At 39.5% G+C, this 9894-nt stretch overlaps 1 pseudogene; it reads right to left on the bottom strand.

The window, feature by feature from the left end:
• The window catches only part of LOC110314932, a 4223-nt pseudogene extending 1327 nt beyond the window's left edge, over positions 1-2896 (bottom strand).
• Positions 2897-9894: the final 6998 nt, after the last annotated feature.

Here is a 9894-nt window from a genome sequence, read left to right on the forward strand (position 1 = left end):
AGAAGATGGCCTAATCGGCCATCATTGGGAAGAGAGGCCCCTTGGTCTTGCAAACTTTATATGACCCAGCACAGGGGAGGGCCAGGGCCAAGTAGTGGGAGTGGGTGGGTAGGGGAGCAGGGGCGGGGGTGGGGTATAGGGAACTTTCCGGATAGCATTTGAAATGTAAATAAAGAAAATAATAGTAATAAAAAAAGAAGAAAAGAAAAAAATCCCTAAGGGGAAAAGGTGAAGAAACATATAAAGGAAGACCTATCAGAATTAAACCAGACTTCTCTAAATGCCAGACTATCTTGGGCAGATGTTATACAGACTCTAAGAACAACAACAACAACAAATGTCAGCCCAGGACACTATACCCAGCAAAACTTTCAATTACTGTAGATGGAGAAACCAAGATATTCCATGACAAAACAAAATTTAAACAATATATTTCCGCAAATCTAGCCCTATAAAGGATAATAGAAGGAAATTTCCAACACAAGGTGGGAAATTACACTCAAGCAAAAGCAAGAAATTAATCTTCTCACAACAAACCCAAAAGAAGAGAGCCACACAAACACACCTCTAACAACAAAAATAACAGGAAGCAACAATCATTGTTCCTTTCATCTCTATCAATGGACTCAGTACCCCAGTAAAAAGTCACAGACTAACAGATGAGATATGTAAACAGGACCCAACAATTTGCTGCATAGAGGAAACACACCTCAGTGACAAAGTCGGAGAGTACCTCAGAGTAAAAGGCTGGAAAAACATTCCCAAGCAAAAGGTCCCAAAAACCAAGCTAGAGTAGCCATTCTAATATAGAATAAAATTGTCCTTCAACCAAAAGTTATCAAAAAAGATAAGGAAGGACACTTCATACTCATCAAAGGAAAAAATCCACCAAGATGAACTCTCAATTCTGAACACCTATGCCTCAAATGCAAGGACACCCACATTTGTAAAATGAATGTTACTAAAGCTCAAAGCACACATTGAACTTCACACAGTAATAGTGGGAGACTTCACCCAACTCTCACTGTTGGAAACCAGGTTGAGATTGCCCAGGCATTTTTACAGCATGCAGCTGGGAGCCATATAGTTCTCTGTTAGGAGCCCTTTCCCCTCTCCCCCCACAGCTGTTCCGTGGGAATCAGCAAGATTCCAGCCCTAAACAAACATCAAGGACTGTTACAAGAGTCTTTCAGTATTCCAGAGCTTCCCAGAACTGTCATCTTGGGCTGATAGGAGGACCGGAGCTTTTGTTCTGGAGCAGTGATGTCAAGGACCTGAGATGAATCACTGAAAGTTTCAGACTTGCAGTCTGAAAACTGCCCCCATTTGTCCTTCACTATGTTCCTTTTGCTGACTCCCTAACCCCTCTCCGTATACTATAAAACTTGAGCCTTTTCCTTCATTAAATGAGACTATGACAAGCATATGCATGGTCTCTGTCTCTTCCTTTATCCCCATTTCAATTTAGGTTTGGGATCCCCTTCGAGGACCTTGGAATAACTTGTCCTGCGGACCGGGATATCTCACAGATGGTTAGATCATGAAAACAAAAACTAAACAGAAACACAGGGAAACTAACAGACATTATGAAACAAATGGATTTTGCAGATGTGTATAGAGCATTTCACCCTAAAACAAAAGAAATAGAAGCAGTCATTAAGTCTCCCAACCAAAGAAGAAGAAGAAGAAGAAGAAGAAGAAGAAGAAGAAGAAGAAGAAGAAGAAGAAGAAGAAGAAGAAGAAGAAGAAGACAAAAAAGAAAAAAGAAAAAAGAAAAAGCCCAGGACCTGATGGTTTTAATGTAGAATTCTATCAGAACATCAAAGAAAACATAATAACAATACTTCTTAAACTATTCCACAAAATAGAAAGAGACAGAACACTTCCCAATTTTTTTCTATGAAGCAACAGTGATGCTGATACCTAAACCACACAAAGACCTAACAAAGAAAGAGAACTACAGACAAATTTCCCTTGTGAATATTAGTGCAAAGTACTCAATAATGTTCTCACAAACTGAAGCCAAGAGCACATCAAAATAATCATTCATAGAATAGTCTATTCATCTTTTTCTCCCCCAGAATTCCTCTATATAAATTTTGGTAGTCTTGTCTTTTTTCTTGTATATCATTAAATCCTTCCTTCTGACAATTTTGGCATGTCTTTTCTTATTTTTATTATTTTTCTCCAGCCAAATTAATATGTGCTAAAGAAATATCAAGGAGTCATACTGTTTCCAAGCATTATGAGAACATCAACCATGTACAGTCATACAGACAGCATCCTCAGATGCATTGATGCAAAAAAGAAAAATTCAGAGCATTGCAGATGATTTCACCAACACAGCAAGGAATCTAGACAGATAAGCTTTTCTAATAAGTAAAATTATTTGGGTACGTGGTACTTTCTTTATCCTTATAAATCCATCTTTGATTTAAGATACACTTGATTCACTACAACCTACCCACCCCCTCCCCTGTACTCCTTTATCCTCTGCAATCTAAACCACTTTCCTTCTGTTTTTCTATCTTGCTTTATGAAGCTATAAACTTGTCTTCTTACCTTATTAATTTGCTGGCCCTCAAACAATCAAGAAACATTGTAAAAACTTCATATAATGTTGAGAAGGACAGGTGTTATAATCCTTATTCTGGTATTGCATGTGCTTATAGGAAACAGAAAAGTGCTTAAAATGATTCCAGATAATTTCAAAGAGAAAGGCATAAACTGCTGCCTGAAGCAGAAGGCTGGAGACGACTGCCATCACAAGCAGCTGTACCATCCAAAACAGGAGCGTGAGGAAGAACTCAGATTCCAGCTGGGGAGCAGAAGTGGAAAGATTTAATACATAATTTTGATTAAAATCTTTCTTCTGCAATTCTCCCACACTTTCCATTTTTACACTCAAATAAGAGTCAGTGTGGTAAGGAAACATACACACACAAATAATAACTGGCACTATAGGCTTTAGATATATGCAAGATTTGTTTTTAATGATTTCAGGCAAGAATTATCTCTTGTATGTGTTACAGGATGCTCATTTAAGAGAAAAGTGCAAGTTCTGAATCATCTTTGGACTTTCTCTATGAAAAATATAATAAAATTTCTATATCTCTGATCCATGGATGTTATATAAATTTACAAAAAATATTATGTGTTCTATTTTAAATAAATAAAACTTAATAACTAAAAGTAAAAAAAAATACAATCATTCACTGTGATCAAGTAGGTTTCACCCAGGAAATCAGGGATGGTTCGATATACAGAAATCCATTAACATAATCTACTACATAAACTAACTCAAAAAAAACAAAAACAAATGCATGATCTTCTCATTAGATACTGAAAAAGCCTTTAACAAAATGCAACATCCCTTCATGTTAAAACTTTTGGAAAGATCAGGAATTCAAAGCACATACACTATCATAATAAAAGTAATATACAGCAATACAATAGCCAACATCAAACTAAGTGGAGAGAAACTTGAAGCAATTCCACTAAAATCAGGGACAATAAAAAGCTGCCTAATTTTACCCTATTTATTCAATATACTACTCTAAATTCTAGCCATAGAAAGTAGACAACAAAAGGTCAAATTTGAAAAGAAGTCAAAATATTGCTACTTGCTGATGATATGATAGTATCATACTCGACCCCAAAAATTCAACCAGAGAACTCCTATAGCTAATAAACAACTTCAGCCAAGTGACTGTATATAAAATTAACTCAAACAAATCAGTAGCCTTCCTCTACACAAAGAATAAAGGGCTGAGAAAGAAATTATGGAAACAACACCCTACAGAGTAGTCACAAATAATATAAAATATCTTGGTGTGTCTCTAACCAAGCAATGGAAAGATTTGTATGAGAAGAACTTCAAGTCCCTGCAGAAAGAAATCAAAGACCTCAGAAGATGGAAAGATCTCCTATGCTTGTGGATCGGCAGAATTAATATAGTAAAAACTGCATCTTACCAAAAGTAATCTACAGATTCAATGCAATCTCCATCAACATTCCAACTCAATTCTTCACAGAGATAGAAAGAGCAATTCTCAAATTCATCTGAAATAACAAAAAAAAAGAAAACCCAGGATAGTGAAAACTATTCTCAACTATAAGAGATCCTCTTGGGGGATCACCTCAAGCTCTACTACAGAGCAACAATGATAAAAAAAAAAAGTGCATGGTATTGGCACAGAGACAGACAGGTAGATCAAGGTAGTAGAATTGAAGACCCAGAAATAAACCCACACACCCATGGTCACTTGATCTTTGACAAAAAAAGCCAAAATCATCCAGTGTAAAAAAAAAAAAAAGAAAGAAAGAAAGAAAGAAAGAAAGAAAGAAAGAAAGAAAGAAAGAAAGAAAGAAAGAAAGAAAGCATTTTCAAGAAATGGTGTTGGTTTAACTGGCATGTAGAAGAATGTAAATTTCTCAATTTTCATCTCCTTGTACAAACGTCATATGCAAGTGAACAAAGGACCTCCACATAAAACCAAATCCACTGAACCTAACAGAAGAGAAACAGGGAAAGAGCTCTGAACAAATTGACACAGGGGAAATTTTCCTCAAATGAACACCAATGGCTCAGGTTCTAAGATCAACAATTGAGGCCTCATGAAATTCAAAAGCTTCTGTAAGGCAAAGAACACTGTCAATAGGACAGAACAGCCACTTAGAGATTGGGAAAAGATCTTTACTAACCCCGCATCCTATAGAGGGCTAATATCCAAAATATACAAGGAATTCAAGAAGTCCAGAGAACTGAATAACTCTATTAAAAATAGAGTAAGGCATTGATAAGTGGATATTAGCCCAGAAACTTAGAATACCCAAGATACAATTTGCAAAACACATGAAACTCAAGAAGAACAAAGACCAAAGTGTGGCTACTTCGCTCCTTCTTAGAATTGGGAACAAAATACCCATGGAAGGAGTTACAGAGCCTAAGTTCGGAGCTAGGACAAAAGGATGGACCATCCAGAGACTGCCACACCCAGGGATCCATCCCATAATCAGCTACCAAACGCAGACACTATTGCATACACCAGCAAGATTTTGCTGAAAGGACACTGATATTGCTGTCTCTTGTGAGGCTATGCCAGTGCCTGGCAAACACAGAAGTGGATGTTCACCGTCAGCTATTGGATGGAACACAGGGCCCCCAAAGGAGGAGCTAGAGAAAGTACCCAAGGAGCTGAAGGGGTCTGCAACCCTATAGGTGGAACAACAATATGAACCAACCAGTATCCCCAGAGCTGTGTCTCTAGCTGCATATGTAGCAGAAGATGGCCTAGTCGACCATCATTGGGAAGAGAGGCCCTTTGGTCTTGCAAACTTTATAAGCCCCAGTACAGGGGAACACCAGGGTCAAAAAGTCGGAGTGGGTGGGTAGGGGAGCAAGGCGGGGGGGAGGGTATAGGGGACTTCCTAGATAGCATTTGAAATGTAAATGAAGAAAATACCTAATAAAAATTGGGGAAAAAATAAAAATGGAGCAAATGGCCTTGTCTGAAAAGTGATCTTGTACAGTTTTCTACAAGGCTACATAACTCAGCACACACGTCCAAATCTGGCTTCCCACCTGCATGATAATTCAGTACTATATAACCGTTCAGCCTTTCCCACTTCCACACATACCCCTAAAAAGCTGTTATATACTCCAGTCCTGAAACAATAAAGTAGACCTGCCTGAAAAAAATGGAGCAAAGATCTAAAGAAAGAATTCTCAACTGAGGAATCTCGAATGGCCAAGAAGCACATAAAGAAATAGTCAACACTGTTAGTCATCAGGAAAATGCAAATCAAAACAAACCTGAGATTCCACCTTACACCCATCAGAATGGCTAAGGTCAAAAACTAAGGTGATAGCAGATGCTGGCATGGATGTGAAGAAAGAGGAACAGTCCTCCATTTCTGGAGGGATTGCCAGCTGGTCCAACCACTCTGGACATCAGTCTTATTGTTCCTCAGAAATTTTGAAATATTTCTACCTGAGGACCAAGCTATACCACTCCTGGGCGCATACCCAAAAACATGCTCCAACATTTAACAATGACACAAGCTCAGTAATATTCATAGTAGCCTCATTTATAAAATCCTGAACCTGGAAACAATCCAGGTTCCTCAATGGAAGAACAAATACATAAAATTGGTACATTTCACAATGGAGTACTATGCAGCTATTAAAAACAATGACTTCATTACCTTCAGGAAGGTAATTACATTACAGGAAAATGAATGGAACTAGAAAATATCCTGAGTGAGGTAATCCAGTCACCAAATAACACACATGGTATGTACTCAATGATAAGTGGATGTTAGCATAAAGGCTCATAATAAGAAGCCTTAGAAGGAGGAAGACCAAAGTGTGAATACTTCAATCCTACTCAAAAGGGGGAACAAAATAATCACAGGAGGTAGAGGGAGGGAGGGACCTGAGAGGGAGAGAAGGGGGGGAAATGGGAGGCAAGATCGGGTTTGGGAGGAGATGAGTAGAAACACAGAGGGTCAGTAAATCGAACAGAGGTATGTAGCCGTGGGGAATGGAGCACTGGGGGTAACCACTTGAATATCCCAGATGCCAGGGAAGAAAGAGGTTCCCAGGACCCAACAACAATGACATTAGCCAAAACACACAACAAAGTAGAAGCAGAACTTGTAGAGACCATATCCAGGGGATAGTCATGGTCCCTAGTTAAGGGATGGGGCCACCCACCCATCTCAAAATTTTAACCCAGAATTGCTCCTGTCTAAAGGAAATACAGGGACAGAGAGTGGAGCAGAGACTGAAGAAAAAGCCATCCAGAGACTGCCCCACCTATGGTTCCATCCCATCTGCAGACACCAAACCCAGACACTATTGCTGATTCAAAGAATTGATCGCTCACAGGATCCTGGTATAGCTGTCACCTGAGAGGCTCTGCCAGGACCTGACCAATACATATGCAGTGGCTCACAACCAACCATTAGACTGAGCATGAGGACCCCAATGGGAGAGTTGGGGGAAGGACTGAAGTAGCTGACAGGGATTGCAACCCCATTCTAAGAACAACAATATCAACTTATAGTAACCCTCAGAGCTCCCAGGGACCAACCAAAGTGTATACATGAAGGGACCCATGTCTCTAGCTTCATAAGTAACAGAGGATTGCCTTATCTGGCATCAACGGGAGGGAAGGTCCTTTGTCCTGTGACAGCTCAATGCACCAGCATATGTGGATGCTAGCATGGTAAGGCAGGAATGAGTGGGAGGGTGCCTGGGGGAGCACCTTCACAGATACTGGGGAAGAGGGGTATTTGTGGAGGGGAAACCGGGAAAGGGGACAGCATTTGAAATGTAAATAAATAAAATAACCAACAAAAAAAACTCTTATGCCCTAGTGAATCAACAACCTTAGTGAAAAAGAGGATACACTAAATATAAAAGAACAGAAAGCAGGAAATATCCTTGAACCCATCTGCTCAGAGCAGAAGGGAAGGACAGATGGTGAAGGGCTGTTAATAGTTATAGCTAATTTTTGCAAAAAGTCAGTGAAAGATTCATGTAAAGCTGAGTTATCTTTGTAAATGATTCAGCTCACCCCTGTTACTCAACTTTGTCTCAAACAGTTAAGTCTATTGCATGACATTGTTATAAGATGGCGTCATCAAGGGTAATCTATACTCTTAATTCAGAATATTTACCCTCACCTAGTAATTGATACTTGACAATATCAATGCTTCTAGTCCTTTTTTATTGACCCATAACTGCCTCGTCTCCATGATGTTGGCCAGTATAGTAGAAAGCCAGACTCTAAGGTGGTTGTCATCTATTCTCATCAATCTTTTGGAATTATATGATTTTTTGTGGTCCAGTTATTAATTATCTGTTTTATATATGATGAATATCAGCCATATGTCACTTCTATTTCTTGCAATCTTTTTTAATCTTGTGCCTCTGTGGGCTGCCATTCATAATTCATACCCTAGTCAATCCTATTTATTAGGTGAACATTCCCTTATCAAGGCTGGAGAAACCATTTTAGGTTTTTTAACAAATTAAGACTACCTTTTCTAGTCTTGTTACAATGTAGAGCTATAGACTATCGATTTAATTCATTTGAAATTTCTTATTTTTTGGATTTATTATGATTACTTTACTCAATGTTATCTATTCGTATTTTTCTTGTTAATTTTTGACAATTTACTTTTCTATCCATATTATATCTTAATCATAACCCTCCTTCTGTCCTTCCAGTCCTATCATTACAAATTCCAACCCTGACCACGCCCTCCCCTTCTCCTCAGAGAAGGGGAAGCCCCAGTCAGGTACCACCTGACCCTGGAGCATCTAGTACCAGAAGGACTAAGTATATACCCTCCCTCTGAGTTCTAACCAGACAGTAAAAGTGGGGAAGAGGATCCTTCCAAAAGTTAGGCTTGTTCCCACTAACTCATAATTCAGTTATCCTATTTATACTAATCTAAGTTCAGCCACGTGCCTGGTTATCTCTTCTCAGTTTTATAAGTCAGAATTCCTGCGTGTCCCAGAAGCAAACCTCCCTACACCAGACTCTTCCCCAGATTCCCTCCCTCTGTCCAGAAATCCCACCTTAAAAATCTGCTCTTTGATAGCAGTCATAGGCTTTTTATTTTAGCAAATTTATATTAATTTTTCTTAGGCAAGGAAGGACAGAAACACATCCTCACACACTGTTCCCAAACATCCCTAATAGCTATGAAAAGCACAACGTGGAAGGATGGAGTTTTCCCTTCTTAGTTGTCTCTGTGCCCAGGCAGGTAAATGACCTGGATCCAGGAATCAGTTGTAATGATTTCCCATGGCCATATATGGTGCTATTTCACAAATTTGCTCCCACAGAAGGGGATTTACTTTGAAGTTGGTCTTATTACACAGGCGTTTAAGAGAGCACACATTTCATAATCTGCACGACGTTTTTTATGATGAGATGTTTCCCATGATAGACAAGGGAAGAAAACATGTGGTCCAGAGAAGAACATTTCAGAAGCCTTGCAGCTGTCAGGGGATTCCACAGTGTCCCAAAATATCACCCTGACTGCAGATTTAAGAGCTCAAGTAACTACCCTAGCAGTATTTGTTGGCTGCTGTGTAATCGTTATTTTTTTTTCCCTTTTGAGGAGAAAAAGTTAGAAGGTTTTTGCCTATGTGGATTGTTGGAGTTCAGGCAGAGGTTTGGGGACCTTCTACCAATACCAGGCCGCACCACGGCCAGATGATTCCAGTTGTGCTTTCAATGCTTCTGAGCCAGACTTGATTGCATGAATCAAAATAAAACAGAAAATTATTAGCCTCTGGGTGCTCAGATTATGGAGGTTGGGATGGACTCATCCAGTCCTGCTTGAACCGGAGATTCTGCTAAATCCTCGTTGTGTGCCAGTTTCTGCCCCAAGTCTGCTTCTGCCCTTGGAATATCACGCTACCACTGACCACCTGCTCTACTTGAAGGAATGAAACTTATCCTGGTAGGTGGTTTAACAGGATCTCAGCCAATGTGACTGCAGGATAAACGACCTTTTCTGGAGACAACTTTTAGTGAATTAGCTATCTTTATTAGGGGGTGAATAAAGACAACTCAACCTTAGTGTGTGGGGAGTGTTCGGGGATGAGTGTACATCATTGCCAGAGGCTGAGTTACTTGAAATTCTTCAGTTGCATGAAGAACTCCAACTGACAGGTGGGTTTGTCTTAATAAGGGTATAGGAAGCTTACTGAAAAACCTGGCCACCAGGATACATGAATACGTCAAGTGTGTCAGTTGTGGGAGTTGTACAGGCTACATACAAGGCTATATCCAGACCCAGAAAGGAGAGAACAGTTCTACTCCTTCCCGTCTCAAGCTTAGATTCTCAGGGCTTGGACCCGACTTGACC

Source organism: Mus pahari, unplaced genomic scaffold, assembly GCF_900095145.1.
Source record: "Mus pahari unplaced genomic scaffold, PAHARI_EIJ_v1.1 scaffold_10799_1, whole genome shotgun sequence".
In the NCBI taxonomy this organism is placed as follows: Eukaryota; Metazoa; Chordata; class Mammalia; order Rodentia; family Muridae; genus Mus; species Mus pahari.